General features: G+C 50.7%; 1 protein-coding gene across 2 annotated transcripts in view; it reads left to right on the top strand.

Moving 5' to 3' along the window:
* The window catches only part of KCNQ1 (potassium voltage-gated channel subfamily Q member 1), a 358,401-nt gene that overhangs the window by 67,570 nt on the left and 263,571 nt on the right, over positions 1–27,260 (top strand). The window lies entirely within an intron of this gene.

Below are 27,260 nucleotides of genomic sequence, written 5' to 3'. Positions count from 1 at the left end.
GCCTGAGAGAGGGGCCGTGCTGGGCATGGCTCTCCAAGGCCCCGGAGCCTGGGTGTGCACTAGAGACTCAGGGAGGTGGTGGGGTCCGGACCTCCGAGGCTGCTGGTGGGCCCTCACACATTCCCGCCCCTCTCCGGGCTGTGAGATGGGGACATACGGTGTGGAGGTTCTCAGCCCGGAGCCGACAGCCTAAAGGGTCAAAGGGACAGTGGGGGACAGTGCCCCCTTCTTCCTGGCGAGTGTGGAGTGGCAGGGTCGGTGGTGCTGGAGAAGTGGATGGGAGGGCCGTCCGTACCCACCAAGGCACCTAATTGGGAGCCAGTGACCTCGATTAGATGATTGTTTGCAGCACCTGAGCGGAAATCCAAGGGGGAGAGACGGACAGACAGACAGACAGACAGACAGACAGACAGACCGACCCATGTTTGCCATGGCAGCACGTGTGCCTGGATCTACACAAGGCGCTGTAGCTCCCAGCATATTTCCTCTGCTCACTTAAACCCAAACCAGCTCTACGGAGGTATCGTTGACATGCGATAGACCGCCGTATTTATAGCGCACGATCTGATAAACCTTGACACGTGTGGATGCCATGAGACCGTCACCACCATTAGGATAGCAAGCACATCCATCACCCCAGAGTGTCCTTGTGCCCTTGAGATCCTTCCTCCTGCCCTCCCCACTCAGGAGGTGCCCACTGGTCTCTTTCTGTTGGTATAGATTGGTTTGCATTTTCTAGAATTTTCTACAGATGGACTCATCCACTAGTACTCTTTCTGTCTGGCTCCTTTCACTCAGCGTCGTTATTCTGAGGTTCATCTGGGTTGCTGCGTGTATCAGCAGTCCATGCTTTTTTATTCCTGAGTTGTGTTCCACTGTATGGGTGTCTCACAGTGGCTTTATCCATTCTTGTGTTTATGGGCATTTGGGTCATTTCCAGTTATGAGTGATTTAAAATACGTTTGTGTCCAAGTCTTTGGATGGAGTTGTGTTTCCTTTTTTCTTGGGCAAATACCTAGGACCACGATGGTTGGAGAATATGATAGGTGTTTATTTAAGAAACTAACGAACTGTTTTCCAAAGTGACTGCACTGTTTTGCATTCCATCCTCACCAACACTTGGTACGGTTGGTCTTTTTCATTTCACCAATCTAATAAGTGGGTAGGGGTATCTCATTATGTTTTAATTTTCATTTCCTGATGACTAATGATGTTGAGGATCTTTTCACGTGCAGTTTAATTGGCTTCCTTGTAACTTCTCGGGTAAAGTCTTTTCAAATCTTTTGCTCATTTAACGATTGAGCTGTTTGTCTTCTTATTACTGGGTTGTGAACGTTCTTTGTATATTCTAGGTGCATGGATACATGTTTTACAAATATTTTCCCTAGTCTGTGGCTTTCCTTCTCATTTATTTAATAGTGTCTTTTAAAGACTACAAGTTCTCAATTTTAATTGTCAAATTTATTTCTTTTTCCTTTTTTATGCTTCTCGTGCTTTTTATGTTATCTTTAAGAAATCTTTACCAAACATGTAATTACTAAGACTTTCTTCTGGTAGTTTAGTTTTAGTGCTTACATTTAGGTCCATGAGTTAATTTTTGGATACTATGTAAATTTTGGGTTGAGGTTTATAATTTTTATATGAATGTCTAATTATTCCAGTGCCCTATGTTGAAAAGAGTATCTTTTACCCATCAAATCACCTTGACAGCTTTTTAAAAACTCGATCATAAAAATGTGGATGTATTTTTGGATGCTTTGTTCTGATGCATTGATCTGTTAGTATGGCATATGCTAATACCACACTGCCTTGATCACTGTAGCTTTAGAAGTCTTGAAATAAGGTAAATCCTTCAACTTTGTTCTTCTCTTTCAAGTTGTTTTGATTATTCCAGATCCTTTCCATTTATATATACATTTTAGAAGCTGCTTGTCAGTTTTTACAAAGAAGCCTCGTGGGATTTTGTTTGGGACTGCATCAAACCCAGAGATCAACTGGGGGGGAGTCGATCTCTTACCAATATTGAATCTTCTGAGCCATGAACATTGTATATCTCTCCATTTATTTAGATCTTTAGTTTCTGTCAGAGGTGTTTTGTAGTTTTCAGTGTAGAGGTCTTACACATCTTTGGGCAGAAACCTAAGTATTTCGTATTTTTTATGCTATTGTCAATGGTATTTCTTCATTAATTTTGATTTCTGGTTGTTCATTGCTAGTATTTAAAACTGTGATTAATTTTGATATATTTATCTTGTATCTTGAGACTTTTCTAATGCACTTCTTAGTTCTAGTAGCTTTTTTTTGGTGATTCCTTTGATTTTTTTTACATTGATCATGTCTGCAAATAAAAGCAGTTTTACCTCTTCCTTTCCAATCTGGATGCCTATTATTTTTTTCTTGCCTGATTGCACTGGCTTGCCTCGCCGGTACATGGTTTAACATCGACGGGAAGAGTGAACATCCTTGCCTTGTTCTCAATCTTAGGAGAAATACGGTTAGTCCTTCACCACCGAGTGTGATGGTGTGTGATGTTAGTAGGTTTCTGTAGATGTCCTTTATTAGGCTGAGGAACTTCCCTTCCAATACTAATGCTGAGAGGTTTTTTATTTTATTTTATTTTATTTTTTAACATGAATGGATGTTGAATTTTGTCAAATGCTTTTTCTATATCTCTTGAAATGATGATAGCTTTTTTCTTCTTTAGTCTCCTGATATGGTGAATTATACTGATTGGTGTTCAAATGTTAAACTAGTCTTGCATTCCTGGGTAAACCCTACTTGGTCATGTTGTTTTACCTTTTTTGTATATTACTGGACTTAATTTGCTAAAATTTTGCTAAGAACTTTAGCATCTATCCATGATGGATATTGTCTGTACTTTTCTTATGTTTTGGTTCTGGTCTCAGAGCCAGAACCAGTTGGTGTGGCAGAGTGAGCTGGGCGGGGTTCTCGCTCCAGTTGGGAGAAGAGCTTGTGTAGACCCAATCTTATTTCTTCCCTACACGTGTGGTGGAGTTTATCGGTAAAACTCTCTAGGCCTGAACTTTCCTTTGTGAGAAGGAAATGTGTTAACCAGATTTTGAATGAATTTAATAGACATATTTAAGTTATCTGTTTCTTCTTGAGTGAGCTTTGATATTATTTTGCGTGTTTGAAGAAATTTTTTCATTTTATCTAACGTGTTAAATTTATTAGCATGAGTTCATAACATTGTGTTATTCTTTTAACATTTGTAGAATATGTAATAACGTCTCTTCTCTCATTCCTGATATTGGTAATTTGTGACTCTTTTCTTTTCTTTTTTTTTTTTTGCTGAGGAAGATTCGCCCTGAGCTAACATCTGTGCCAATCTTCCTCTATTTTGTATATGGGTCACCACCACAGCATGGCTGATGAGTGGTGTAGATCTGTACCTAGGAACCAAACCTGGGCTGCCAAAGCAGAGTGTGCCAAATTTAACCACTAAGCCAGGGGGCTGGCCCTTTGTTTTTTAAATATATATATATGATCAATGTGGCTAGAGTTTTAGTGACTTGATTGATCTCAAAAAAAATCAACTTTTGATTTTGGATTTCATTGAATTTATTTTCTTTTTTTGTTATTTCATTTCTGCTCTGATTTTTATTTCTTTTATTTTGCTTATTTAGTTTTAGTTTGCTCTCTTTTTTCTAGTTTATTAAGGTAGAAGCTTAGGTCGTTGACTGGAGACCCCTCTTCTCTTCTACTATAGGTGTTTGGTGGTATACCTTTCTCTCTAAAGATCATGTTGGTTAGGCCTGCAGATTTTGGTGCTTTTCTTATTTTCGTTCCCTTCAAAATATTTTCTAATTTCCTTTTTGATGTCTTCTTTGATGCATGAGTTATTTAGCAGTATATTACTTACTTTCTAAACATTTGGGGATCTTCAAGATACCTTTCTGTTATTGATTTCTACTTTATTTCATTTGTGGTCATAAAAAAATACTTAACATGATTTAAATCTTTTAAAATTTATTAGCACTTGTTTTATGGCCCAGCATATGGTTTCTCTTTGTAAATATTCTGTTGTCCACTTGAAAAGAGTGTGTATTCTGCTGCGGTTGGGAGGATTGTTCTGTAAATGCCAATTAGGTCACTGTGGTTGGCAGTCCTCGAGTGAGGTTGGTGTCCTCTTGTACCCTTACTGATTTTCTGTCTACTTGTTCTGTAGATTATTGAGAGAGGAGTATCAAAATCTCCAACTGTAATTGTGGATCTGTCTTTTTGTTCTTCCAGTTCTAGTAGTTTTTGCTCAATGTATTTTGAAGCTTTGTTATTGGGTGCATTGGTATTTAGGATTGTTATGGTCTCTGGATGAATTGAGCCATTTATCATTATGAAATGACCTTGTTTATCCCTGATAAATTTCTTTGCTCTGAAATCTGCTTTGTCTGATATTAATATAGCCAGTCCAGGTTCTTTTCATTAGTGTTAGCATAGTGTATCTTTTTCATTTGTTTTACTTTTAACCTATTTGTGTCTTTATATTTAAACCGTGTTTCTGTGTGGAGCGTATAGTTGAGTCTTATTTTGTGAGTCAAATTAAAATATTTTTCTCTTGAAGGATAACTTAAGCTCATTTGCATTTATTAACGTGACTGATGTTCTTGGTCTCAACTCTTTCATGGTCTTTTATAATTATGTGTCATTTGTCATCGTTGCTGTGAGAGTTTTCTCTACAGGATGTGTATTCTTTGCTCTTTAAAAATATGTTGGTATTCAGGAAGCCTTGTCCTTTCCTTCTAATAGTTACTTTCGTACTTACACCTTTTAAAATTTCTGTAATCCTTGTCTTCTCACTTGATCCTTCACTGTCTGGCTTGCTGGTTCACATTGATATCCTCTAACTCCCACCTGCTTCCTGTGGCACAAACAACAAGCTTATTCCATTTTCCTCTTTTATAAGTTTCAGGCTGCACAAACCCCAGATCAACAACTGAATACTCAGAGGGTGAGAAATAAGTGATGTGGCGTGGGGGTGGCATCCTCAGTAGAGGGGTCATAGGTGGCCACATTGAGCAGTTGACTGTGGGGCTCTGTGTGAAGGTGAAGGACTGAGTCATGCATACATTTCAGGGGCAGAGGGGACAGCACACATCAAGACCCTGAGCAAGCGTGTGCCTGGCGTTCGTGGAAGGAGTTGAGAGGAAACCAGAGAGCAGAGTGGGCAGGTGAGGTCAGGGCCTGGGGCAGGGCCTCAGGGCTGCTCTGGACGCTTGGCTTTTAGTCTGCGATGATGTGAGGGACTCAGGGCTAGCACCTCTCCTCTGACTGGTGGAGGACAGGCTGAGGAGGGCTGGGCAGCGGCAGCAAGGCACCTGCGGCTGTCAGCCTGATGGTGGAGGGTGGTGGCTCAGACCCAGACGTGCCATGGACACCTGTTCCTATTTGACTGCACACATCTTGCAAGCATAGAAACATGGGTAGGAAGCGTTTACACCCCCAAATAATGGTTCCTTCTGGGGAGGTGGGTCGGAGAAGGCTTTTACTGATTCTGATAGGTTTTATTTCTCCAAAACATCTGAACCAAGTACAACAAAATGGAGAAAAATAAAGCAGGGGTTGGGGTTGGAACACATACTTTTTTGTCGTGTTATTTGCTGTATTCTTAGGTCTATTTAAAAGACTTCATATCGAACAAGCAGAAAAGTCTCTGTATAGCTGAGAATTTTCCATAGCAGTTCGTATGCCCTCTCTCAGCCTTGTGGGTGTGGTGGGTACCCTGACATCCTGCAGGGGTCACGGGGACATGTCTGCAAATGGCTAAATTCTGCTAAGACATTTCTGGAGTTTACGGATCCCTACGGGGAAAACGTTTCCGAGGAGGAGTTTGTTGATGTGTGGGGAGGAGAGGCGTGATGGCCCACTTCAAGGGGAGGGCGTCCTGCTGCAGCGCAGGTGGCTCGCCCCAGGCCAGCATGTGCTTGTCTGCGTGCACTTGCACACATGTGTCTGTATGTTCAGCGTGTGTTCTGCGTGCACATTCATGCGTGTGCGTGTCGTGGTCAGTCCCTAAGATGGCAGGCACAGGGACCTTCTGCCCTTCCTCTGCCCCTGGGCCGGGCCCGAGACAGCCCCAGGAACAGGTGAAGCCTGAACTGGCTGGCAACTGCGGGGTCTCTCACCACCACCCCGTCCCATCACCCCCTCCCCGCCCACACCTCGCCCTCTTCCCCAGGTGCCCCAGTCCTTCACCGCTCACCGGTTTGCTCGGATGCTGGTGTGAGGCTCCCGGGTCCCGACCCATTTCCTGAGCCCTGGCACCCCGGGGCCAGGGGGCATCTCAGTGGCCAATTCCAGGTGGTTCCCGAGGGGCTGCGAGAGGCTGTCCCCCACCTGGCAACACCGGGCCAGGTGCTGTGCCCTCGAGGAGGGCCCTCGGGTGCGGGGGACCCTGAGGGAGGCCGAGTGCCGCCCGGTGTCCTGGCCGTGGCTGGTCCTGTTTCTGGAGGGCTCTGGGCTGTCTGCTTCTCCAGGAACTGCTCCGGGGGGCCCATCGTCTGTCCACCCGGCTGCAAGGTTGGGTTCTCTTGCCCCCCAAGTGCCCAGGATGGGAAAAGGAGGCGGTCTGTGTGCTGTGGCTGCTCCTCCAGCAGGCAAGCTGCCCGGGCTCCCACGGGCTGCTCTGGGGATGCCTGGTGGGCAATAGACAGGAGTGGCAGCACGCGGCCATCTCTGGGCAGCAGGGAGGCCCGTCCACAGGCCCGATTAGCCCTTCTGTGCGATGGAATCGGGGGGACTTGGCCCGCTGCGTACTGTGCCACCCAGCACAAGCCTCTGTCTCCACTCTACAGGGTGTCGGGGGGGGACCCTGGTGCCCCTTTGTGGTTGGGATGTGGAGGGCTCATCGCCCTCGGGCCGGGAGGGACAGACCGGAACTGGAATGCATGTGTCCCAGCGGTGGCACAGAATGGGGTTGGCAAGCATTTCTGTCAAGGGCCCGAGGGTGACTATCTCAGGCTCTCAGGCCACACACGGCCCCCAGCTCCACCAGTGTAGGGCGAGAGGGCATGGTGTGTGCCAACAAAACTTCATTTTTAAATTAGAATTTTAAAATGAATAGACTACTTTTTACAGCATTTTTAGGTTTGCAGAAAAACTGAGCGGAAAGTACAGAGTTCCCATATACTGCCACTCCTCCTCAGTGTCCCCCATTATTAACCTCTTGCATTCGTGCGGGCATTCATTATGATCGATGAACCAGTCTGATTCGTCACTATTCACTCAAGTCCACAGTTTGCAGCAGGGTCACTCTAGGGGTTGTACACTCGATGGGTTTTGGCAAATGTGTAATGGCGTGTACAGTGTCATACAGAGTAGTTCACCACCCTACAGATCCTCTGTGCTCCTCCCAGAGAAGGACCCTCTAGCCATCCCTCCTTTCCCCAGAGCCCCCCCCCGCCGTCCCCCCCACTGCTCTCTTTACTGTCCCTAGAATTGGCAAAAGCAGGCAGCCACTGGCTTCAGCCACGGTGAAATGAGGCCCCTGGCTCAGACCTCGGTGTGGGGAGTGGCCTAGAGCCACACGTTCCCCCTGGGGTCTCCACACACAGCTCAAGGGGCGCCAGGCCCTCCCATCGCGCCACCCCCATCGCAGGTTCTCGCCTGGCATGCAGGGGTGCCCTGGGCTGAGCAGGCCTGGGCTGCCAGCTGACTCCCCTGTGAGCCGTCCAGAAGCGGGGGCCCTGGGTCCAGGTCCCTGCCTCAGAGGCAGGGTGGGCCCTGACTGTGGTTCTGTGGCCTGAAGTTGTGACTTCTCTGGTTCTTTTTATTTTCCCTAAGTGTTCACGCTGCTTGACCATGAAATGGGCTGTGCTCTGAGCATCCCCAGAATGAGGGCATCCCCTTGAGTCCTCCTGGGCACAGGTCTGGGCTTGGCTGCGTAGGGGTCAGAGGTCCGGCTCTCTGACCTGGGGTCACCAGGCTTGAATGAGGACCTGGGCCTACACATGCCCCGTTGCTGTCTGGCGTGGGCTTCACTCTGTCCCCAGTCTGGGCTCTGCTGTCCCTCGTCCAGAGCGCGCTGGTCGCTCCCCTCCCTCGGCCAGGCCGCACCGACACGCACCACATGGCGGCCGGGGGGGGGGCCTCTTCAAAAGGCGACTCAGATGCGGTCCTTGCCTTGTTTAGAACCCTCCAGAAGCTTCCCACGGCTGTGAAGCGACACCCACACCCCTCCCTGTAACCCACAAAACCCCTCAAGGCAGGGTCCCTGCTCGGCTCTGCCAGCCCTGCCTCCTGGACGCGGCCTCCCTGCTATCCAGCCTTCGCCGCGCGGCCCTCCTTTTCCTCCAGGCTGCAGCTGGAGTCTCCCGTCCCCAGGGAGGCCTGCCCTCCACCCTCGTCCTGTGGCCCTCGCTGACTCGCAGGCAGTTGGGTACCATCCAGAGAGGGGACATTTTCGGTCATGGTGCTGGGGGTCTTTGCAGGAGAAGAGCCTGTGATACCATGGTTGGATTCCTTCCACGTGGGGTACCCTCACTGTCACCCCACTGCCCCCTCGTCAGGCCGCTTTGGGGATTAAATGGTGTGGGCGGAAGGCAGAAGAAGCCAACAGACTCGGAAGGTCACAGAAGGCCCAGAACTCTGCAAATTCCCTTCTGAGCAGCTCCGAGTGTGCACGGGGGGTGGGGGGAGCTGGAAGGACGCCTGAAGTGAGCTGAGTGCCCGGCACTCAAGGGGCCGGGGACACACTTCCCGAGGTCATAGTGCCAGGGGACACCCAAGCCAACACATGAGCCCAGGTCCCCCGGAGGCAGATGGGGCTTGGGCAGTGAGTCTGAGGGCTGGTGGAGATGGCTTTCTGGGTAGGGGACGGTCAGGAACTTCTGAAAGGAGCCTTGAAGGGGGAGCTGGGCCTTGAGGGCTCCCTTGGCTACAGGGTGGGCAGTGGGCATCACCAGGCTCAGCCAGAACCGGGCTGCAGATAGGGTTGGGGTCCCAGGTGTGAGGTGTAGACATTAGCTGGACTTCACCCGGGCTTCCTCAGCACCTGTTTCCAGAGCGTCTCCTGTGTGCCCCGCGGTGTGACAGGGAGACCAACGGCGAGGTGGTCAACAAGCGTGCTGCCCTCAGTCCTGGGGGGCACACTGAGGAGGACGCCTGTGGGGACACCTCTCGTGGGGTTGGCAGGGGGACAGCAGCACAAGTCCCCAACAACAGGGAGCGTTTTAGACAGGAAGCAGGGGACTGCAGTCAGTGGAGAGAGGGAGGCCGTGCAGAGCTGGTGCCGAGCTCCCTGGTCCACTCTGGGCAGACGGGGCTGATTTCTGACTAGGGTTTTTTTTTATATAAAATCTCCAAAAACCAGATCTTTGATTTAGCTTATCTTTCCTTTTAACATATTAACTTGTTTTAAAAAATGATCAATTTACTCATCCATCTTGTAGGTTGGTTTCATTATTTTCCTGATGTCTTCTTATTTTCAATTTAGATTTACGGAGGTCTAAATTTCGTTACAGTGAAATTTCTCCTCTTTAGGTGTACAGTACAGTTCAGTGAGTCCTGGCAAATGTTTGCAGTTGTGTAATCACCCCTGCAATCAAGATCTAGAACATTCCCATCACCCCCAGAAGGTCCTCAGTGCCCCTTGGCAGCTCAGCCTGCCCCCGCACCCCCAGCACCTGGTAATCACGGATGTTTCCTGTCCCCGTAGTTTTGCCTTTTCCAGAACGTCATTCGAAAGGCATCCTGCACTATGTGGCCTTTGTGTCTGGCTTCTTTCACTTAGCAGAATGCATTTGAGCTTCATCCATGTTGTGGCTTGCGTTCAGTACTTTGTTTCCTTTTAATTGGAAAGGATAAAATGTACCACAGTTTGTTTATCTATTCACAGGCTGATGGACATTTGAGCTGTTTCCAGTGTTCGGCTGTTATGATTAAAGCTGCCCTGATTATTGCATACAGGTTTTTGAGTAGTCATATGTCTTCATTTCTCTTGGGTAAGTCCCTAGGAGAGGGATGGCTGGATGATGTGGTCCATGCATGTTGACCTTTCTAAGAAACTGCAAACTGTTTTCCATGGTTCGCTCTGCTCGTCCCATCTCTGTGGGACTGTTCCACTCGTCCCGTCTCTGTGGGACTGTTCCGCTCGTCCCGTCTCTGTGGGACTGTTGCAGTAGTGCTGCTTTCTCATCAGCACTTAATATTGCCTGATTGGTACATTTTAGCCATTCTAAAGGCACGTGGTCGTATCTCACGGTAGTTTTAATTGCGTTTCCCTAGTGACTAATGATGTTGAGCATCTTTTCCTGTGCTGATTTGCCATTCATACATCTTTGACGAAGTGTCTGTTCACTTTTTTGCCCATCTTAATGATTGGGTCATTTTCTTATTACTGAATTGTGACAGTTGTTTATATGTTCTCGGTATAAGTCTAGATATTAGATTTCGATGATCAGATTTGTGTTTTGCAAATATTTTCTCCCAATCTATGGCTTCTCTTTGCTTTTTCTCAACAGTATCTTTCAAAAGAGAAGAAGTTTTCAATTTTGATGAAGACCAATTTTTCAGGGTGTTTTTTTTTTTCTGTAAGGTTCATGCTTTTTGTGTTCTGTCTAAGAAATATTTGCCTAATCCAGGGTTACAAAGATTTTCCTTCTATGTTTTCTGTAGAAATTTCGTAGTTTTACATTTTATATTTAGATCTGTGATCCATTTCAAGTTTAATTTTATATATGGTGACAGGTATGGATCGAGGTTAAATCTTTTTTGCATGTGGTTATCCAATTGTTCCAGCACCTTTTTTCCATCGAATTAGTTTGACACCTTTGATGAAAATCAGTTGACCATGTGCGTGGGTCTGTTTCTAGACTTTGTAATCTGTTCTGCCACCACCACACTGTCTTGATTAATGTGGCTTTTATAGTAAGCCTTGAAATCAGGCTGTGTTAATCCCTCAATTTTGTTCATTTTCAAAAGTATGTTGGCAATCCTAGGTCCTTTGCATTTCCACGTAAATCTTAGAATCAGTTTGTTAATTTCCACCAAAAAATCCTGCCAGAATTTTGGTTAGCACTGCGGTGAATGGGTAGGTGAATTTAGGTATCATGCATGTCATAATAATACTGAATTTTTCTGGTCAGCAGACGCCATGTATCTCTGCACTTGTTCGGATATTTTTAAATCTCATTCAGCGGGGTTTTGTAGTTCTCCGAGCACATAATTTGTGAGATTTGTTACTAAGTATTTTGTGGTTTTGACGCTACTGAAATGGTATAGTTTTCTTATTTTCACTTTTGGATTATTTGTTGCTGGTATGTCGACCTTGTCTCCTGTGGCTCTGCTAACATTAGTTCTGGAAGCTTCTTTTTGGTAGATTCTTTGGAATTTTCTATGATGAAGATCATGTTGTCCCGAATACAGTCAGTTTTATTTTTTCCTTTTCAATCTCTGTGCTTTTGGTTTCTGGTTCTTGCCCGCCGTGCTGGCTGGGACCTCCACGCCAACGCTGAGCAGTGAGGAGCAAGCACTCGTCCTTGTCTCATTTCTGATCTCGGGGGAAGCATTTGGGGTCTCGTCAATAAGTCTGATATTTTCTGAGTGCCCTTTATCGGGTGAGGTAGTTCCTGCTCCTCCTAGCTTGCTGGGAATAGAGTGTGTCGAGCGAGGCTGTGGGATTTTGTCAGATGCTTTGCTGCCTCCATTTGAGATGGTTATGTGTGTTTTTCTTTCTTACTTTGTTATATGGTGAACTATACGCATTGATTTTCAAATAGTAAACCAACCCTGCATTCTTAATATAAAGCCGACTTGGTCGTGATGCATTTTTTAAAAAAGATATTGTTGGGTTTGATTTGCTAAAATTTTGTATAGAATTTTGGCATCTCTGTTCACAAGGGATGTTGTCTGTGGTTTGTCTGCTCACAGCATCTTTGCTTTTGGCCTTAGGTAGAATGCGCTGAGAAGTGTCCCTTCTTTATAGTTCAGAACGAGTTGGTATAGAATTGCCGTATTTCTTCCTTCAGTATTTGATAGGATGATCTGTGAAGCCATCGAACCTGGAGTCTTCTCTCTGGGAAAGGTTTTCATTAGGAATTCAATTTCTTTCATAGCTCTAGGGCTAGTCAGGTTATCTTCCTTGTTAAGTAACTTGCGAGTCTGTGTCTTGGTGGAAGGTATTTGTTCCACGGCCCCAGCCCAGATGTGGAAACAAGACCATCCAGTGCTGGGATGTTGTTCCCGGATGGTTTAGGGGTTTGCAGCGTCTGCACTCAGCCGGCTGAATGCAGGGGACCCTCCTCAGAGGGGGACATGGGCTGGCGGCCTTTGGCCCCAGAACTGCTCAAGCCCCTCCCAGTCCCCCCTGCTGCTGGCCGTCCAGCTGGCACCCCCTCCACAGCGCTCTGGTGACATGACATGGACAGGGCTTGGGGGAAGGCAGCCCCTTCTCTGAGGGATGAAATTCAAGTAGATGGCCCCCCAGTCCACGGCACGTCTGCTTTTGTCCCACACTTTTCCTCTGTAAACTTTAGCCCTAAGACAACATACATCCTTCTGAAGCTGTCCACATATTAGCTCTGAAAATAGCAAAATCCGCGCACAATTCCCCCTAAATCCCTTAAAACATTCCTGAAAGACAAAATGAAACTTGAAATTCACCGCCTGTCTTGAAGATCTCTAGATGTGCAGCATCGGAGCGAGGTGCCCGGCGGTGAGGACACAGAGAAGCGGGCCACACTCACACGCAGGCCCGCCCCCCCCACCTCGGAGCCCCGATCGCCAGGGTCCATCGGAGCCCTTCAGCCTCTGCTGAAGTGAACACCATTCCAGCCCACGGCGAGGCAGAGCCTTTCAGTGCATCAGCCAGATGATTAGAAGGGGTTTTCATCCCCGAGTCTCTTTGGTTTGGTAAACTTCTCGTTCTGAGTAAATTCTTAAATAAGACATTTTTTTAGAAGCTTGGGCTCTCAGCAGGTAAAAATACCATCTCCCCCCTCCGCCCTCCTTTCCCCATCCCAGCCCGTGGCAATCATAGGGGTGGGACTTCCTTGGGGTTAACAGCCCTCAGCAGTGGGGTTCCTGGGCTGAAAATAAACCCCCTGTAATGGGCCTATAGACGGAAATAGCCCTGCCTGGGGAAGACGGAGGATTTGCTTTAAATACGTGTAAAGCTGGCTGCCGGGCGGATCCTGGGGTCTGCAGCGGGCACGGGCGGTCTCTGGGCCTCCCGCTCCTCCACCGCAAATTGCAGGGCAGCCAGCCTGGACCACTCCCGTGTGCGCGAGGCCCCAAGGCCACGCGGTGGGGCTCAGGGGGTGTCAGGACCTGCTTTCTGGAAAGCCGCCACCTGCCTGTTCGACTGTTCAGAGCCCTGGATGCCCCTCCCCCTCCTCCCACCTTCTCCCACCCCTGGGCCTTGGCTTCTGTTGGTTATCAGCCTGGAATCCCACCTCCAGCATTTTGAGTGCTGTCTTCAGAGCCCAGATTTTTCCATGGAGTGGGGGAGGGGCAGGCTGATGTTCCTCTGCAAAAAGAAAGGGGGGCCGTATCTCCCCAAGGCCTGTGGGACCCCTTCCCAGGAGGAGAAAGCTTCAAGGCCTGTAGCTTGTGGTCTGGACATCCCCAGGGACCCTTGTCCAGCCCTTGGCCAGAGCTTGGTGACAACCTGGGGCCCCTGGCACCAGTGCTGCCCCTTTGGGCCACAAGTCCGAGATGGAGGTGTAGGTAGGGTTGATTCCTCTAGGGGCTGAGGGAACATCTGGTCCAGGCCTCTCCCCTAGCTCTGGGGTTCTCTGTTGATCACTGGCATTCCTGGGCTTGTGGAAGCACAACCCCGATGCCTCATCTTCACATGGTGTTTTCCCTGGGTGTGCGTCTGCTTCCAAATGTCCCCTGTTTATAAGGATGCCAGTCATATTGGATTAGGGGCCCACTGTAGTGACCTTATCTTAACTACTTACACCTGCAATGACCCTGTTTCCAAATAAGGCCACATTCTGAGGTGCTGAGGGTCAGGACTTCAACATATGAATTTGGTGGTGGGGGGCGTGGAGGACAACACACATCAACCCTGAACAGTGCCCGAGGCATGGGAGTGAGGCGGACTTGTCGAGCAAGGGATGTGGGGATCATTCTGATCTGCCCTGTTCTGTAGTGAGACGTGAGTGGCCCTTGGTGACTGTTGCCACCCGTTATACTCACGGCTCCCGGACCAGGCCCTGGGTTTGGCACTGTGCTCAGAGCCAGGGACTCAGCTGGAGCAAGACAGGAGAGGTCCCTGTGCTCAGGCCTTGCATTCCATTGGATGTGGCAACGGTGGTCCCGTGAGCTGGGAAACAGAGGTAGCTTCCCACATGGATGAACACCACAAAGAAAAGAGAACTCGGTGGTGGAGAGAGCTGGTGGCCGGGGATGGACCAGCAGACCATTGTGAGGGTGGTGTTGGAGCTGGCACCGAGGGGGGAGAAGGGGGCTGAGGGGCGGGGGAGAACTGCAAAAATGAAGGCCCGAGGTAGGAAAGGGGTGGTCACTGGGGACAGAAAGGAGGCGATATGGACAGAGCGGCTGCTACGGCCCTGTCTGCTCTTTCCCTGAGGGCAGGACCTGTGACGCAGGGTCCTCAGGAGGAGGATGGCCTTGGGGGCAGGCTGGAGGTCCAGGTTCCTGGCAGGTGTGTGCTGAGTGGCACGCCCTTTGTCCCTGGCTCAAAGAGGTGGCCGTGGGCCTGCGTCCTGGCTGCTGTTGGTGGCAGACCTGGGAGTTAGCGCTAAGTGTGCACTCCACAGAGGAGGGCCTGGCGCGCAGTAGGCCTGGCACACAGTAGGTGCAGCTACGTGGACAAAAGATTGGGCTCTGGTGTTCCCAGCGTTGGACGCTGGCCCAGCAGTTTTAGGGGATGAGGGATCCCTGTGCTGGGACCAGGATGAATACATGAAGGAAGAAAGGATAGATATTTTTCCTTTTTTTTAGTCTGCTCGGGAGAAAGACATTTCCAAATGCCTAAGTGCAGGCGAGCGAAGAGTTTTACCCCTTGAAATGTGGAAGCAAAATCAAATAACTCCGCCTTCTTCAGTTTCCAGAGTCTTTGAGATTCTGAAGCCTGGCAGATCCCTCAGCTCTCATAATTGTGACGTGCAATTACCAAAGTGTCTGTGGTTACAGGCAGCAGGGCAAGCAGAACCATCAGGGCATGCAAATATCCCCTAATGAAGTCATCTCTTGTCATCAGTCCTGTCCCAAAGACCCACCTGCTGCACCTGCTCCCTGCTCTGTCCCCTCCGGCTGTGTCTCACCATGGGATGCTAGTTGATTGCAAAGTGACGTTAGCATTCTTGCAAAAGGCGCAGGGTTTCAGGAAGTCTGTAAAAGCGATGTTGGAGATTGCTTTATTCACCCACAGAGCCATTGATGGAGATGAAAGGAGAGGGAGGAAATAAAGTCACACATAAATTCCTGTCTTGCTGGGGAGAAAACTGTAGGGGAAACTCTACAGTGACAACTGTTTTTAGATCAGAGCAGGTTTGAAGGAACTGAAGTTTAAAGATCTGAAGGATCACAGTGATGGAATGGAATAGTACAGTGAAACTTCCAAATTCATGAATAAGAAAGGAATGGATAATATGTGAATCAACTTTGCTACTATAAGGAAAATGAAACAAACAACCAAGTAAAATAGCAAATACAAAGTAAGAGGAAAAGAATCAAATCAAACATATCCAATTTTACACTAAATGTGAATGGCCTGAATTCCTCTATTAAAAGGTAGAGGACTGTCAGAAGGGTTTTTATTTTTAACAAATACATTGTTCAGAGGAATTCAGTCAATCAAACTGATAATGGACAGTTGAAAAATAAAGGGATAGCCGAAGAATGCAAAGCAACTACAGACAAAAGGACAAAGAAAAGCAGGACGGCCTTTTTCCTGTTGGCACTGAGAGAAGCCTGGACGAGTCACCATTTTTGGAGGAGCCATAATGTAAACTTTTATGTGTCAAACAACATAACAAAATACGTAAAGTGAAAGCTATTGGAAGTGAAGAAAAAAATGGGTGAAATATAATCATCTCGGGAGATCTTTATTCTCAGATTAGGATAATTCTAGCAGACACAAGCTAGAAGAGGACACGGATAGTTACATGTTGCAATGGTGAGCAATGTCAGATTCTAACAGTAATCTGAAATAACTCTCTATTATCTACAGCCACGTAACAAGCATTCTCAAATCTGGTGCCTCCAAACAACCATCACAAGGAGCTCACGGACTTGCAATGTGGGCGGGGCCCTGGAGGGGCGGTTCATCTCTGCCCTGCCTAGTGTCCGCTGGGGCTGAGGCTGCACTTCCAGCATGGTGGGCGCATGTGGTAGTGAGGTCCTCTTCCCCAGGGTCTCTCCAGGACCGCATGGCCGCCTCACATCTGGTTTCAGGAGACGGGCAGTGGACAGGCCTGGAGACTGGGCAGCATCATTTTGCTATTGTCTTTTGATCTAGCATCTCAGAACCCAGAATGTAGTAAGGGGAGTGGTAAAGAACCTCAGGACACGTTTTAAAACCAGCACTGTAACTGAGGATCTTAATAACAGAGATGTTTTATTTCCTGTGCCCATGCAACATTTATAAAACCAATCGTTTTATATGACTGTAAAAAAAAACCCAACACACTTCAAAACATTGAGATGTAGCTAGCCATGATCAAAACCTCAAACAAGTGGAAATAAATAGTTACAAGGTTACAAAAAAGGCTTAACTATATTAAGGATCACTCTTCTAAATAACCATCAGGAAGAGATGAGTGTGGGGTGTGCAGGCTATGTAGCGAGTTATGAAAAGTAGACCCCTCTGCAGGGTGGGAAGGTGCTTTTTGGGCCTGCCCCCTACCCCCACCCTGACTGGACACTTGTAATTTTCCTACCATTGACCTTGTTGCTTGCTAGCAGCTTCCTTGTGTTTGCAAGTGTTGTTGCCCACATGGGCTGAAATTCACTTGTTAAAAAGGAATAATAAGATAAAATGTATACGTTATCTATTGCATAAACACACACAGGCGTATATCTGTCAAATGCCTCCTGGGCACCCACCCTTTGCCAGCTGCTCTGGGGGTGTCTGGGGCCGTGTAGTCTTTGCCTCATCAGAATCTGCTGATAAGCCCCATCCTAGGAGGGAGCTGTCGGCCGTGGGCCCTCTCCCTGGCCGCATCTGCCTCCTCCGCCCCAGCCAGGTGTCGGTGGCTGCCAAGCCCCGTGTCCGCCTCCTGACCTTGGGAACACCCAGGTGGGGAGGAAGTGGGCAGCGCTCGGGCATCCCTGAGGCGCTGGCTCGCCGTCTGCTGCAGTGAGCTGGGTCCCAGGGCTGGAGGCACCTCATTAAACCCCGAATCTCGTGTAACTCTAGTCGGCCTTGGTACAGCACCAGCAGTCCATGTGAAATTAAAATCACCTAGGGGCCCTGCTCTCCTCCCCACCGTGGGTGGGCAGCCTTTATTCAGAGGCTGGGGCCGGAAGCCTGAGCGATCCTGGGAAGGATTCGGCCTTGATGATAATGGGCTGGAGAATGTGCTCGAGTGGTGGTGTGGTCCAAGTCTCTGGTCTTGGCCTCATCCCCTCCTCCCAAAAAAAACACATTCCCATGGGGCTCAGACCCATTTGCAGTGCTGGGGGGATAGGCGGGTGACAGGTGTTAAGAGCTGGCAGTTACTTGCAGAACTGCGGATGGGGGGCGGGGTGGGGGTGCTGGAGGCCTGAATGGAGCTGGAGAGGCTCCACAGAGCGGGGATGGCCTGAGCTTCCAGCTGCAGGAAGGGTTTGCTCGAGGGGCATCCTTACGTTTTTCTTGCTCCTTAAAAGGCCTTTGGTGCCTCCAGAGGAGTTTCCTGGGAAGCCGAGCTTAGAATAGGTGCCCGCTCTGCCAGTAGTCTGTCGAGTTGTAACAAAATGTTTGAACACAGCTCCCGTGAGGCTGGGGGTGGCACAGGGGGCCCTACCCCAGCCAGGGAGTGGATGCAGGCCCATCAAAGAACAAGGAGCCCCTGGAGCCTCCCCGCACCCCAGGCACCCCCAGGCAGCTGCTTGAGTGTGGAACCCGGTTGGGGGAAATGGCCAGCCCCTGTGGTCTCAGCCTCTCGAGAGCCTCCCCAGACAGCCTGGACACCGGGCCTTGAGCCGCCTGTTGGGGTGTGTCTGAGTTGAGGGGCAGTGCTGCGGCCCCTCTCCAGGGCCCGGGGACCAGACAGCAGCTGGTGATCACTTGCAGGGCCTGGCTGCAGAGTGGATGGGAACGTCCGTCCCCATGGCGACAGAGCAAGCCTCATGGCCTCTCCTGCTCAGTCTGCAGAATGGCCGCCCCAGACAGCTGGTCAGTGGGGCTGGTTCTCGGGGGAAAGCGACCCAGTGCCTCCGAAGTTGCCCCGAAACCTGTGACTGCCTTTAACCAGTGGGGCAGGCACACAGAGCCGCTGGCCCATCCGGCTCTTACCTCCAGGCTTGGGTTTCTGTCTCCCTCAGGGTCTGACGACTCATGGGAATGCAGGGTGCCGGCCTGTTGGGGAGAGGCTGCAGGGTGGGGACCCCAAAGCGCCAGTGACTTCAGGCAGATGGACCCCAGACCCATGCAGGAAGTCGTGTCCAGCCTGGGGGCACTGTGGGTCTCCCTGGGCCCCCTGAGCCCCCTGGAATGCAGCACCCACCCTAGGGGCTGGGGCAAGGAGCAGGAGCGTCCTCCACCTGGAGTCTCCGATGTGGCCCTCTGAGCGCCAGCTGGCTGCCATGCCGGGGTGCAGTGCTGGGCTGGGCTTCTGAGGCAGAAAAGGCAGACCCTGGCATTGGGGAGACAGCCAAGGAGCAGGGGCGGGGTCCCCTGAGCTGGGATGAGTCCCACTGCGTCTGCAGGAGGGAGGGGAGGCCAGGGAGACCCAGCTTGGGTCCAGTGTGGCGGTGTGTCATATGGGGTCAGGAAGGGTCTTCTGTCCTGCGGGCGGCGTGGGGGTTCTGAGACAGGTCTGGGCAGGGTGGGACCTGGGGCCCTGCGGGGGTGGGAGGGTGACGTGCAGGCCCCAGACTGGGTTGGGGGTCCCCACCCCTCTGCACGGCACCGTCCTCCAGGCCTCGCCCCTTTGCTGGGACCCCACCCGTCCCACCTTCCCCTAACCCCTCCCTGGGCCTTTCCACGGGCCTGAGGGGGTTCTTCTCATTTCAGCCTCCCCATAGCCCTAGGAGGTGGGTGCTGCCAGCACCCCCATTGGACAGACAAGGATGCTGAGGTGCTAAGGGTTACATGACCGACCCTGGTCACTGCCCTGGGGGCTTGGTGATCCTGCATCTCACCGTCCTATGGGAGCGTGGGGCTCTCGGGGGCCCAGCCTGCCCCTTTGTCCCAGCCTGGAGCTCCCCTCACACAGCAGGGCCACCCCTTGCCTGTACCCCAGTGCCTGACGCGGGGCCTGGGCTACAGGCCGCATGGAGCAGGGAGCAGGCCCTTTGAGGGTGGTGGGGCTGCACATTCAGGGGGGCTGTGGGGCCAAAGGGAAGCAGCTGAGCAGAGGGGCTCCCACAGCTGAGGTAGCATTGGACGGGGAGAGGCGGGCGGGGGTCAGCTCCCCTGCAGGTCCCAGGCAGACAGGACCCACCCCTGCCCAGGGCTCCCTGCCTCTATCCTCCTCCTGGCCCCTCTGCAGGGCTACTCCGTGGTGTCGGCCCCAGGCTGGGGCAACTCCGCTGGGGTGCGCGCTGGCCTTATGCAGGACAGGCAACAAGCCTGCACTGAGGGCCCCAGCTGTGCCCAGCACATGTCACCAGGAGGCCCATGAGCCCTCACCATGGGCTCGCGGCTGGGAGCAGCTGGCCACAGGCAGGCCCCTGAACAAAGGGCGCTTTGAGCAGCCCACGCCTGCTTCATGCTCTCTGGCCAGCTGACCCTCCCAGGAATGCCCAGACCGGCTCCCGCTGCGGCTTATCGGGTCCCACGTGGAGGTGGACCGGCTGGCTCCAGCGCCCTCCGGCTGGGCTCTGTGCTGCGAGGACCATAGCCCCCGTGGGGACGCCTCCTGGCCCAGGGAATGGCGGGCCCACAGGTTTCCCAGGCTTATGGGAAGAGGGCAAGCCCCTCCGCCTGGCCGCCCGCACCCCTGGCCCTGATGGGTGGCCTGGTGTGGCCCCCACATCCACCCCTCCAGTTCTCCAGGCCCCCCTCTCCGCCTGCTGAAGTCTCACTCACCCCGGAAAGCAGGGACATCCTTCTTGCCCAGGAGGCCTTCGAGGGGACCAGGAGTTCCTACAAAGTATCCCCCAGGCCGTGTCCCTGAGTCGGCCATGTCCGGCGTCCACAGGGCCACCAGGGAGGCCACCATGCCTTTGTCCTTGACCCCAATTCCCGCCTCCAGTCAGCCCCTCCATCCCACAAACCTCAGCGCTTAATCCTCTGCAGTTAATCTTCCATCCTCTTTAGAACTAATTTTTTATTATAAAGATAATAGAGCAGTAACATCAGAGACCACTAGAATAATAACGATAAGGATCTATGAGACTACGTTTGTTGTTGAGCAAAAAAGAAAAAACCTCTTCTATCCGACGTCAGGCTGTGGGCACAGCTAATCTGAGCCGGTTTAACCTTCAGGCCATCCTCCTATCTGTCACATGGGAGCAATTCGCGCAGGGACCTTCCCAGCGCTTCTAAATCATGCGATGCCGGCAGCGTGGGGCCTCGAAACACATTGGGCTTTAGACAGTCTCCCCAGGATGAGGATTCACTGGCTGATAAAAGCGCAGCAATAGATAAGACGGCCTCGTCGACCTTCATCCTTCCCTGTGAGCACTCTTTCCACGGAGAGTTACGAAACGCTTGAGTAATCGCCGACCTTTCCCCCTGTGTGCGCTTGGGGCAGAGAAAATCCCCAGATAAGCACCTGCTTTTCCAAACCTTTATCTTGACTCTTGGGACTTGCAGATCTGCTGTCGCCCCACCGTTAACCCAAAACACCGAGAGCCCGCGTGGGGCGCCGTGCCTGTGGGACTGAGTGCCCTCGTTTGTCACTCTGAGCTTTCTCTTGGTCCAATTCGAGGGTCCTAGCGTCTGCTGAATGGCAGGCTTTCAGCATGGAGCGTGACAGTGCCATGGTGTCTCCGTGTCAGCATCCACAGCCTTCCGTGGAGGGGCCACTGAGCTCTGCACAGTGCTCGTGCCCTCTGTCCACCTGGCCGTGGACCCAGATAGAAGGGGATTTAGAGCCTCGCCCTCGCCTTTACCCCTCAGCCCTGTCACATGGGAGCAATTCGCGCAGCCCTGTGCGCCCCACTTCCCGACCGTCCCCCCCAGGAGAGCAGAGGCTGAGGCCCGTGGGCGTCCTGCAGCCGCTGCCTGTGCTTGGTTAGTTTGCTCAATACTGAGCTGACAGTGGTCCGGGAGGATTAGGAACAAGAGGCTCAAGGCCGGCTGGGGGGACTTTCCCGGCCACAGGCGGGCAGCCCAGAGACTCAGGCCGTGTTTCTGCCTGGTGGGCTGGCCCTGAAGGTCCAGGGCAAAGGCCTGAGAGCAGAGCCCCAGCGCTTCTGCCACATGCCCCCCAGCGCTTGTGTATATTGAGATAAAACACACGTAACACAAAATTCACCTTTTTCAAGTGGGCAATTCAGCGGCAATCAGTACATTCACATTGTTGTGCAGCCATCACCTCTGTCTAGTTCCAGAGCTTTTTCGTCACCCCAAAAGGAAATGTCATATCTGTTAGCAGTCACTCCCCATTCCTCCCTCCCTCAGCCCCTAAGCAGCCACTAATCCACTTTCTCTTTATTAAAATTGTGGTAAAATACACAAAATGTAAAATTTACCATCTTCACCATTTTTAGTTATACAGTTTAGGGGCGTTAAGCACATTCACATTGTTGTGCAAGCATCACCACCATCCATTTCCGGAACTTTCCATCTTCCCAAACTGAAACTTTGTCTCCATTAAACACTAACTTCCACTCCCCCTCCTCCAGCCCCTGGAAACCACCATTCTGCTTTCTGTCTCTATGAATTTGACTCCTCTAGGTCCTCATTATAAATGGAATCATACAATATTGATCCTTTTGTGTCTGGCTTCTTTCACTCAGCATAATGTCCTCGAGGTTCATCCGTGTTGTAGCAGGTATCAGGATCCCTTTCTTTTGAAGCCTGCGTAGTATTCCACTGTATGGATAGACTGTGTTCATCTATTGATGGACACTTGGGTTGCTTACACCTCTTGGCTGTTGTGACTAAGGCTGCTGTGAACACGAGTGTGCACAAATCTTTGAGACCCTGCTCTCACTTCTTTTTTTTGCTGCAGCATATGGCAATTCTATTTTTAATTTTTAGAGGAACCTCCATACTGTTTTCCACAGCGGCTGCACCATTTTTCCTTCCCAACAACAGTGCACAAGGGTCCAATTTCTCCTCATCCTCGCCAACATTTGTCATTTTTTTTATTGATAGGAACCATCCTGAGGGGTGTGAGGTGGTGTCTCTGGGGCTGATGTGCATTTCCCTCGTGACCAGTGATGAGCATCTTTTCAGGTGCTTATTGACCATTTGTATATCTTCTTTGCCTATTCAAGTTCTTTACCCATTTTTTAATTGGGTTGTTTGTTAGGAACTTTGTTTTTAAAAACAATTCTAAATTATGCAAATAATACTGCTGAGAGCCACGCCCAGCAACCACCACTTGTAAGACACACAGGAAGAGCCCAGGATCAGCCTGGACTAAAACTTGTGGAAGGACTCGGGCCTTTGGGGTGGGAGGGGCTCGTTGGCGGCTTGGATCCTGGATGTCCCTGTCTCTCTGTGTCCGGCCAGCGTCTGGCAGGCACTAAATGCTCGTCCCCTAGTCTCAGTGCCCAGCCTGGCTCAGAGGCCCCTCGTTCACAAAGCTGACTGTAGCCGGGAGGCGACCTTGATTTGTCTGAGGGACAGTAGCCAGGGTGGAAGGGGTCCCTTTGTCCATGTGGTTTGACTGTGGTCTCAACGAGATCCCTGATGACCCCTCTTCTCGTGTCTGCTGGGCAGAGCTCAGGGCCATGCACCGTCGGTGATCCAGCTTCCCAGCCTGCATCCTTGACCTGTGCACATACCAGAGCGGGGGTGCGGGCACCCCGTGTGGCTCGCCAAGAGGGCCCCCTGGGCTGGCTCTGTTATCACTGGGGGAGCCAAGGAGGGTCCTTGGCTTCCACAGGTTTGGTGGGGGGGTCCCCACAGAGGGGGTGGGGGTGCCTGAGCTGGACTGAGACGGGCTTGAGGACCTGGAGGGGGTAGAGAGAGGGGAGGAACCAGAAGGAGAGCATCCCAGACGCAGAGGACTGGGGGAGAGGGGGCGTGGAGCACTGGGATGCGGTGCCTTGGGCCAATGGGAAGCTCTCGAGGTGGGCTGGGATGAGCCCCCAGGAAGGGGCCTCAGACCCTGACCCTACTCTGTGGACAATGGGGAGCCATGGTGGTGGCTTGAGCAGGAACATGGGGGAGGTGACAGATGTTGGCAGGCTCTGGGCAGAGGGCGGGGGGGTGGGGGTTGACGCCCCTTTAGTTCACCTTCGGGGCGTGCTTAGGGCCTGGTTTGCAAAGACAGATGAGCCTCGGGCCTGTCCCTGCCAGGGGCAGAAAGCCCAGGGCATGGAGGGTGGCCAGGGGGTCACTCTTCCTGGGTCTGGACCACTGAAGCTGGAGGCTGGTCTCTCTTAACCCGGAGCTAGGAGGAGGTAGCCTTGCCATTCCATGAGTCCACTTTGTACTGGGGATGTTGTCCCCTGAATCGGGGTAGCACCACCGGATAGCTTAGGCCCTATCCCCACTCCTCCCCCAACTGCCACAAGTGGACGGTCAAGCCCAGTCAAAGCCCCCACAGCAGCCCCTGCCCGGGCGGCCAAGGCCCCTCTTGTGCAAGAATTCTGCTGGTCCAGAGCCTCAGGCTGGTCTGTCCAGCCCTCCTGGGGCCCAGGTCGGTGGACAGACGGCTCCAAGAGATGGAGACAGGCCCGGCTGGCCGGGAAATCTGCCCCCGCGGTGCCCAGCCCACAGGGAGCCCCCGGGGGTCCCAGCAAGCGGCGCCCAGGCCTGAAGTCCCGGCCGTGGCCTTGACTCAAGTGCCATCCCGCCCAGCGCTCGAGGCTGACGGTGCAGAGATCATCTTATCTTTGAGCAACACTCGTTCCCACTGTCTTAGGCCCTGAGACGGTAAAAGGGCTTTTACTTGCCCTTCCCAGCATGCCTGCAGCGCCACGTTGATGAACTCAGCCCGGCCCGGGCCTGGGGCTCGCTTAGACATGGGGAGAGCCCCATGCAGCCAGCCGGGCCTCGCGCTGCATTCCAGAGGCAAACAGGATTTGGGGATTAGCATTGTTTTAAATTATTCCTACACTTCACCCCTCCAGAGAGGGAGTCCCGCAGTCTCAGACTGCCAGCGCCAGGAGGGCAGGGGTAGCTCTGAGCTCCCAGCCAGGGTCTCCCGAAGTGTGAGGCCAGGGTAATTTGGGGGGACACGCAGCCATCAACAGCAATCCCTACTAGTTATTTATTTTCAGGTCTGTTATAAGACACTTCTAACACTTCAAATCTGCTTAGGACACAGCTGAAGAAGGTATTCAATAAAAAAATGCATCCAAGTAAGAAAAACCCTAAGTGGTTGATAGCCCCATGGTGTGTGGGTCTTCAGAGCTGGGCTGGAGGCTCTGGGGCCTGCTCTTTGGGGGTTGCTACTCACCCCCTTTGGGGGCCACCAGTGGTCAGGTGACCCCTTCTCCGTGAAGACACCACCATGTCTCAACTTCGGGGACCCGGAGGTTGATGGCTCTGTGGCCCTTCTCATGATTGCGAAACGCTGGAAGCCAGACCCTCCCCCCTGCCCCCCCTTCTCCATTCACTGCTGGGACCTCCGTGCTTGTCTGCTCGTCACACCAACTGGGAACTGTCAGGGCCCGGTTCTTGGGACAGACGAACGAGACAAAGTCCTTGCTACCAGGGAGCTCTCAACCTTCTTGGTGATCTGTTCATTCATTCATTCAGTAGATCCATATCAAGTGCCAACCAGGGCAGGCACTGTTCTGAGGCTGGGGAAAGGGGGCTGGGAAGATTAATGTGGCCTCTGCCCTGGTGGGCTCAGCCAACCCCCAGCCAAGGCCGCTGCACTTGGAGCTGAGGACAGAGGTAGGATAAGTACCACTGCCCCCCACGAGGCCACAGAGCCTGAGGTGTCCACGCCCCCTTGCTCTCCCGCCATCTCCCACGTGTTCCCAACCACACACACACCCCGCCGCCCGAAAGATTCCATGTTATGAACCGAGAACTTTTTTGTAAAAGGAAAAGCGTAAACTCTCCCACGTTTTCTCCCGTTATCCATGGAGCTTGCCCCAAACACAAGCTGGGTGGTGTAAGTATTATTTCATCCTAATTAATGACACTTGGGAGCCAGCGGGCAGTGTCCGGCCACCACTTTGTGGTGGGCTCCCTGGAGGGCAGAGGTTGGGCGTGGGAGCAGGGCCTGCCACTGTCACCCAGTGGAAGCAGAAGTCCCCTGCCAGGACCGGGCTCCTGGGGGAGGACAGGGCAGGGAGCCAGCTGGAAGCAGGCCTGACTGACTTATGTCACTCAGTGTAACATCCTCCGGGTTCATGCATGGTGTAGCTTGTGTCAGCATTGCCTTCCTTTATAAGGCTGAGTAATATTCCACTGAATGGGTGGACCACATTCTGTTTTGGCTACTCAGAGTCCCTTGAGTTCCATATGAATTTAAGACGGCTTTTTTTCTTTTTCTGCAAAAAACGTTATCATGAGTTTAAGAGGGATTGCTTTGAATCTGTAGATCACTTTGGGTAGTATTGACATCTTAACAATATTAAATCTTTTAATCCATCAATATGGGATGTGTTTCCATTTATTTGTCGTCTTCATTTCTTTAAGCAGTATTTTTCCATTTTCATTGTACAAGTCTTTCACCTCCTTAGTTGATTTATAAGTATTTTATTCTTTTTGTTGCTAGTGTAAATAGAATTGTTTTTGTAATTTCCTTTTCAGATTGTTCATTGTTTATAGAAACAATGCAATTGATATAGAAATGCAACTTATTGTTATACATTGGCTTTGTATCCTGCTTTGCTGAATTCATTTATTAGGTCTAACAGTTATTTTTTGTGGAATCTTTGTTTTCTACACATAGGATCGTATCTGTAAACAGAGATAATTTTACTTCTTCATTTCCAATTTGGATGCCTTTTATTTCTCTTTCTTGCCTAATTGCTCTGGTTAGAACTTCCAATACTGTGTTGAATAGAAGTGGTGAAAGCCTTGTTCCTGATCTTACAGGAAAAGCTTTCAGTCTTTCACCATTGATATGATGTTTGCTGGGTTTTTCATATATGGCTTTTATTATGTGGAGGTAGTTCCCTTCTATTCCTAATTTGTTTACTGTTGTTTTTTTATTTTATCATGAAAGGGTATTGAATTTTGTCAAATGCTTTTTCTTCGTCGATTGCAATCATGTGGTTTTCTTCCTTCATTCTGTTAATGTGATGTATTATATTGATTGATTTTCGTATGTTGAACTGTCTTTGCATTCCCGGCATAAATCCCACTTGGTCATAGTGTATAATTTTTTAATATGCTGCTGAATTCAGTTTGCTAGTATTTTGTTGAGCATTTTTGTATCAGTGTCCATAAGGGATACTGGTCTGTAGTTCTCTTTTCTCGTAGTGTCTTTGTCTGGCTTTGGTATCAGGGTAATGCTGGCCTCCTAGAATGAGGTAGGAAGCGTTCCTTCCTTTTCGATTTTTTTGGAAAGGTTTGAGAATGATTGGTATTAGTTCTTCTTTAAATGTTTGATAGAATTCACCAGTGAGGCCATCAGATCTTGGGCTTTTCTTTGTTGGGAGATTTTTGATTACTGAGTCTCTTTATTAGTTATAGGGCCATTCAGATTGCCTATTTCTTTATGATTTAGTCTTGGTAGGTTTTGTGTTTCTAAGGATTTGTCCGTTTCATCTAGGTTATCCAATTTGTTGACATACAGCACTTCCCTTTTGAATTTGATTTTTACGCTATCCATCCTCATTTGCCCATCCACCCATCCTTTTTTCCTTCCACCCACCTGTATGTCCACTATCCATCCATCCATTGTAACCCAGATGTTAGCTCTTGGCTCTCTGGCTTTCCCCCACCTCCCCAAAGTACCCTGACTGTAGACTGATCTGTGGAACAGTCTTTGCTGGAGGCCTGGACCATGGGAAGGGCCTCTCAAGGGGCATTGTTTCACAGGGGACATTGTACCTGCCTTTCCCTTTAGGAAAGTACCAATGATGCCCTCTGAGAC

This window comes from Diceros bicornis, chromosome 31 (genome assembly GCF_020826845.1).
Source record: "Diceros bicornis minor isolate mBicDic1 chromosome 31, mDicBic1.mat.cur, whole genome shotgun sequence".
Lineage (NCBI taxonomy): Eukaryota > Metazoa > Chordata > Mammalia > Perissodactyla > Rhinocerotidae > Diceros > Diceros bicornis.
The sequence above is the reverse complement of the archived record's forward strand: the minus strand, read 5'-3'. Positions and strand labels throughout refer to the sequence as shown.